This window comes from Primulina eburnea, chromosome 9 (assembly GCF_022965805.1).
Source record: "Primulina eburnea isolate SZY01 chromosome 9, ASM2296580v1, whole genome shotgun sequence".
Taxonomy (NCBI): Eukaryota; Viridiplantae; Streptophyta; class Magnoliopsida; order Lamiales; family Gesneriaceae; genus Primulina; species Primulina eburnea.
In genome coordinates this window covers 21,210,261-21,216,981 of record NC_133109.1, presented here as the reverse complement: position 1 = coordinate 21,216,981, position 6,721 = coordinate 21,210,261, and the positions used below count along the sequence as shown (strand labels likewise).

The 6,721-nt window shown below is 45.2% G+C and overlaps 1 non-coding gene across 1 annotated transcript; it reads left to right on the top strand.

Moving 5' to 3' along the window:
- Positions 1-466: 466 nt before the first annotated feature.
- Positions 467-572, top strand: LOC140842230 (small nucleolar RNA R71). Its single transcript, XR_012120360.1, has one exon. It is a non-coding gene; the product is annotated as a small nucleolar RNA R71 (small nucleolar RNA).
- Positions 573-6,721: the final 6,149 nt, after the last annotated feature.

The following is a 6,721-nucleotide window of genomic DNA, read 5'->3' as shown; positions in this document are numbered from 1 at the left end:
GAAGTTGGGATGTTGCCTCCACCCAGGATTGTATGTGTTCGAATAAGGGTCATTCCTTTGGCGGTTTTGGACTCCCACTTGATTCACCGGCGCCTCATTTTGCACATAGAAGGGATTTCCATCTTGACAGTCTTTCACATAGTGTTCTCCTCCACACTTTTCACAGAATATCTCTTGAAGACGCATCGGCGTGCCACTCACATTCAAGCCGTCTATTTTCCTGTTTAAAGCATCAAGTTGTGCAGTAATAGCAGAAAAATCAGTTACCTGGTGAACTCCTGCACTTCTCCGCTGGTTGTTCCTTTCAGATTGAGGATGATAGCTGCTAGCAGCCATCTCCTCTAACAATTCATATCCTTCCTCCGCAGTCTTTCTCAACAGGTTTCCACATGCAGCCGCATCTATCATAGTACAGTTAGGAGTAAGCAAACCATAATAAAATGTTTTAACGACTAACCCACGTGGTAACTCGTGATGTGGGCATCTTCGTAGTAGATCCTTGAAGCGTTCCCATGCCTCATATAGAGATTCCTGATCGAATTGAGCAAATGTTGTAATGTCTGCCCGCAGCTTCATGGTCTTGGAGGGAGGGAAGTATTTGATGAGAAAGGCTTTCGCCATGTCGTCCCATGTAGCGATCGACCCTACAGGCAAACAATTTAACCATGCCTTAGCTTTATCACGTAAAGAAAAAGGAAATAAACGCAACCTAACAGCATCATCAGAAACTCCATTGAATTTAAAAGTATCGCAGATTTCAAGAAAATCCGCGATGTGCGTGTTTGGGTCATCCATTGCAGTTCCTCCAAATTGGACCGTGTTCTGAATCATCTGGATTATGGCTGGCTTGATTTCGAAGTGATTTGCCCGCACGATAGGCCTCACAATGCTAGGGCGTGCACCCTCCAAAGAAGGTTGGTGTAAGGCTCGAGAATTATCCGTGTCATCGATGTGAGAATTGAAGAAGATTATGCATGACATGAAAAATGAGAATTTTGAAGGCATGGCTGAAGCCACACCGCCCCCGCGGTGCTTAGATTACCGCCCCCGCGGTGTAGGTGACAGAAATTTGTGGTATTTTGCGAACAGACACCGCACCCGCGGTGTTAGCGTGACCGCACCCGCGGTGTGAGACCGCACCCGCGGTCATGTAAGGACCGCACCCGCGGTCTGAGTGTCACACTTTAAAATGAATTTGCCGTGAGCTCAGCGCACCCGCACTCTTGAGTTGCCGCACCCGCGGTGTGCATGCGAAAATGCCACCTCTGAATTTCGTGTTGACACATGGCACGTATATATATATGACAAGCTGCTGAGTCTTCATTTCAGAAAGTGTTCCAGAGCAAGAACCGAGAATCCCCATGGAATAGCTTCAAGTTTTCATCCTTTAGAAATTAGTTTGTGCACGATTTGTTCGTTCGATTTTAATTCCGAAACCGGATTTGGAGTCCTTGCAACAAGAGCTATCTAAGGATGTAAGTATTGTACAGTTTCAGCATGGTTCGAAATTCATGTGTTAGAGAAATTCAGATTTGAGTTCGAATATGTGTTCTTGATAGTATGAGCATCGTAGAAACGTTACCGGATTGATTTTCAGATACCATATGCTATACATTGAATTTCCAGCATGTATATCGATATTGATTGGAAGAGTTGAGCATGTTATATTGTGTTTTGATAAGTATATTATGAAGATGATGAGTTGTGGCTATTGTTTTGTTGAGATTGAGTTGACCGGTACCGAGAATCACGCCGTTACGCCGTCAAAGTTGTATTGAGATTGATTATTGAATTGTATATGAGCTGAATTGAGTTGAGAATTGATATTGTGTGTCTACACATTGCCATTTCAGATTGGAGGTGACAGGTTTGACATTTTATTCGAGATCTCGACAGACAGTGCGACCAGAAAGGTATAATTCATGTGGTCTTGGGATTGCACAACTCGATTCAGATTTGATACGAGTTTCCCTAAATCACATACTAGATTGTTATTACATTGATTATGTAATGTCTTGTTTATTGATTTATATTCGAGTCCTGAGATAGGAGATATTGGCAGACTTGCCAAAAACTAGACGTTTCGGTGTATCGTCGCATAGGAGCAGATTTGCTATATGTGTAGACCCTCGATACAGAGATTGACCGAAGTCTAGGAATAAGACGTACCGTTGCCCCGAGTGGTTGGGTAGGTGACAGACCGTCTTATTCACACCGGGATCCCTAGATTAGAAAAGAGTCGAGTCAAGATGTGAATTGTAGAATACAGATTTGTATTCTACTACATGTTTAGATGTATATTCATGTTACTTGATTTATGTTATGCATTGTACATGATTATGACATTGCATGCATCCATGTTTTATACTGGGATATGTTCTCACCGGAGTTATCCGGCTGTTGTCGTGTCTGTATGTGTGCATGGCAACAGGTGGGGCAGGATCGGGGTCGCGAGCTAGATGAGAGATGATGATAGCGTGGAGATCTCGGGCATTGCAGATTACTAGTGTTTCCTTATGAAACTTGTACTACTTATGTTTGTATTTGAGATTCGAACACTAGTGTATGATTGTACTAGACAGATATGTATGTACATTATGTTGTTTATTTCAGTTAACGATATGTTATGCTTTATCTATACATTAGAATTAATGTTAAAAGCAAATTTTTGACCCACATTTTCGAACAAAGATCCAATTAAATCCCAAAAGAATTGAGTTAGAGCCCGGGTCCCCACAACAGGTGGTATCAGAGCTGTAGGTTCTGTAGACTGAGATAGAATAGAATGAGCGGGGTAGATCGAGTCATCTTCCTTGCTTTTGCGATGCTAGCATGGTTTATTGCTTTCCCTATTATATGTTGTTGTACTATCTGAATTGATTTACAGCATTTCAAGCCTGAATCAGAACCGATTCTCGATCAGAGGTATATGATCAGAGGAGGACTGAGACAGATGATATTGGTTGAGTACTAATCAGTTTTATGATCAGATTTATGCCGCCTAGACGAGTGCCACAGCCAGAGCAGGGTAGCACATCAGGTGCACAGATGGACGTCACCGCTACGCCGATGGAGACTTTATTGAAGAGATTCCAGTCTTTCCATCCGCCTACCCTGAAAGGCACAGAGAGTGCAGTAGAATGCGAGAGCTGGCTGGATGATATCGAAATGCTGTTTGAGTCCTTGGCTTACACTGACGAACGACGTGTGAAGCTGATAGGGCATCAGATGCAAGAGGTTGCAAAGAGCTGGTGGTTGACTACGAAGAGAGCCTTGGAGCACCGAGGCATTGATATCACGTGGAAAGTCTTCAAAGACGAGTTCTATCAGCGCTTCTTTCCCGTCTCCTACCGGAAAGATAAGGGAGCTGAATTTGCGAATCTGAAGCAGGGACAGTGGAACATCGAGGAATATGTTGCCAAATTTTCTGCATTGCTACGATTTGCACCTCATGTGGCCGGGAACGACGAGGCAGTGGCCGATCAGTTCATCAACGGATTGAATCCGGATGTCTTTACTTTGGTGAACACGGGACGGCCTAACACTTTTTCAGAGGCACTGAACCGAGCGAAGGGAGCTGAGGCTGGCTTGATCAGGCAGCGAGGAGCGTCCTACGGTGTGCAGGGGCAGAGACCGCCACAGTCCACGACCGTACAGTTTCCACCACCTCCTCCTCGTTTTGACAGTGGAGCTAGTGGTAGTGGCAAGAAGGATTTTCTGAAGGCTAAGGGCAAACAGTTTAAGAAATCTGGAAGCAGTTCATCGAGTTCGAGTGGATCTCGACAGAGAGGTCAGGGGTCAGAGTATAGTGGTGCATACTGTGGTTCATGCGGAGGGCGACATGCTACGGAGCAGTGTCAAGGAGTTCTGGGACGCTGTAACATCTGTAGGCAACAGGGACATTTCGCCAGAGTTTGTCCCCAGAGAGGTGCACAACGATTCCAGAGCACAGGATCATCAGCACCAGCGCCACAGATGGAGAGACAGGCCTCTTCTGTACACTCCTTTCAGCCACCCTCCACTCAGACCCAGCAGAGACCAGGAGGTAGTCAGACCGTGAGTCAGCCTCCCAAATAGCAGGCACGTGTTTTTGCCTTGACAGAGGAGCAGGCGCAGGAGGCGCCAGATGACGTCATTGCAGGTAATTGTTTCCTTTGTGGTTATCCTGCATATGTGTTGATAGACACAGGGGCATCGCATACATTCATATCTGAACATTTTGCATTGAGACATGCATTGCCTGTTGAGTCAATGTCGACAGTAGTGTCTATAGCTTCTCCGTTGGGAAGTGGCTTGATATCTGTGACTACTGTTAGACACTGTATGCTTCAGTTTGAGGGGCATGAGATTGATCTTGATTGTGTAGTACTTGGTTTAGCTGATTTTGACTGTATAGTTGGCATAGATATGTTAACCAAGTACAGGGCCACGGTAGATTGTTTCCACAAGATTGTCAGATTCAGACCCGAAAGGACAGACGAGTGGAAATTCTACGGCAAGGGTTCCAGATCTCGGATTCCCTTAGTATCTGCTCTGACTATGAGTAGATTGCTTCAGAGAGGAGCAGAGGGCTTTCTTGTATATTCAGTAGATTTACTGAAGTCGAGCCCAGCATTGGCAGATTTGCCAGTGGTTTGCGAGTTTGCAGATGTTTTTCCTGATGAGATTCCAGGGTTGCCTCCAGTTCGAGAGGTTGATTTTAGCATAGACCTTGTGCCAGGCAGTGTTCCTATTTCAAGAGCTCCGTATAGGATGGCGCCTGTTGAACTGAAAGAGTTGAAAGCACAGTTGGAGGATCTTCTGTCCAAGGGATATATCAGACCCAGTGTATCTCCTTGGGGTGCTCCGGTGCTTTTCGTTCGAAAGAAAGATGGTTCGATGCGACTGTGTATTGATTATAGGCAGCTGAATAAGGCAACAGTGAAGAACAAGTATCCTTTGCCTCGCATCGACGACTTATTTGACCAGTTACAGGGATCTTCTGTATATTCGAAGATTGATTTGAGATCAGGGTATCATCAGCTCAGAGTTAGAGACGTTGATATTCCGAAGACTGCATTCCGAACCAGGTATGGACATTACGAGTTTGTTGTTATGCCTTTCGGTTTGACGAATGCACCAGCGGTGTTTATGAGTTTGATGAACCGCATTTTTCAGAGATATTTAGATGATTTTGTGATTGTGTTTATTGACGACATTTTGGTGTATTCGAAGAGTTTGACTGAGCATGCAGATCATCTGAGAATCGTGCTGAAGACTTTGCGACAGGAGCAGTTGTATGCCAAACTGTCCAAATGTGAATTCTGGTTGCGACAGGTTGTCTTCTTGGGGCATATTATATCTGGAGATGGTATTGCGGTAGATCCGAGTAAAGTTGAGGCTGTGATCAGTTGGCCGAGACCGACTTCTGTGCCAGAGATACGCAGTTTCATGGGTCTAGCCGGGTATTATCGACGTTTTATTCGAGACTTCTCCAGTATAGCGAAGCCGATTACCCAGTTGACACAGAAGAACATGCCATTTGTGTGGTCAGAAGAGTGTGAGAGCAGTTTTGTTGAGCTGAAGAAGAGGCTGACTAGTGCGCCTGTATTGACGATTCCATCAGGTACAGGTGAGTTCGTTGTATATTGTGATGCATCTCACAGAGGGCTTGGATGTGTTCTTATGCAGCGAGGGCACGTGATAGCGTACGCCTCTAGACAGCTGAAGCCACACGAGACTCGTTATCCGATTCATGATCTTGAATTGGCGGCGATTGTATTTGCACTCAAGATCTGGCGTCATTACCTATATGGCGAGAAATTTGAGATCTATTCCGATCACAAGAGCCTGAAATATCTCTTTTCTCAGTCAGAGTTGAATATGAGGCAGCGACGATGGCTTGATCTGCTGAAAGATTTTGATTGCGAGATCAAGTACCATCCAGGGAAGTCGAATGCAGCGGCAGACGCCTTGAGTCGAAAGGTATGTGCTCTTTCCTTGTCGACTGTAGGTGTATCGAATTTAGTAGAAGATTGTTGCTTGTCTGGATTGACATTTGATACAGAGAATAGACCGTTGCGACTTACTGCGATTCAGATTGAGCCAGATCTGATTTTGAGGATCAAAGAAGCACAGAGGACTGATCCGAGCGTGCAGAGATCGATTGATATGGTCAGAGCTGGTCATATCTCAGAATATCAGGTCAGAGATTCTGTTCTGTACGTGCATAACCGTCTAGTGGTGCCCGATGTTTCAGATTTGAGACGACAGATCATGTCAGAGGCACACTGTAGTCGGTTCAGCATTCATCCTGGTGGCAGAAAGATGTACAATGACTTGAAGACGCAATTCTGGTGGAAGCAGATGAAGACAGATATTGCAGAATTTGTGTCTAGATGTCTGAATTGCCAACAGGTGAAGGCAGAGAGGAAGAAGCCCGGAGGATTACTTCAGAGTTTGTCCATTCCTGAATGGAAATGGGACCACATTTCCATGGACTTCGTGACGAAGTTACCTCGATCTTCGCGGGGCTGTGACGCGATTTGGGTTGTGATAGACAGACTGACCAAATCAGCGTGCTTTATTCCGTACAGAATGACCTATAGACACGATCAGATGGCCGAGTTGTATGTCAAAGAGGTCGTCAGATTGCACGGTGTGCCGAAGTCGATCGTATCAGATCGTGATCCATGATTCACTTCTCACTTTTGGCATAGCTTGCAGCAGACTTTAGGTACGA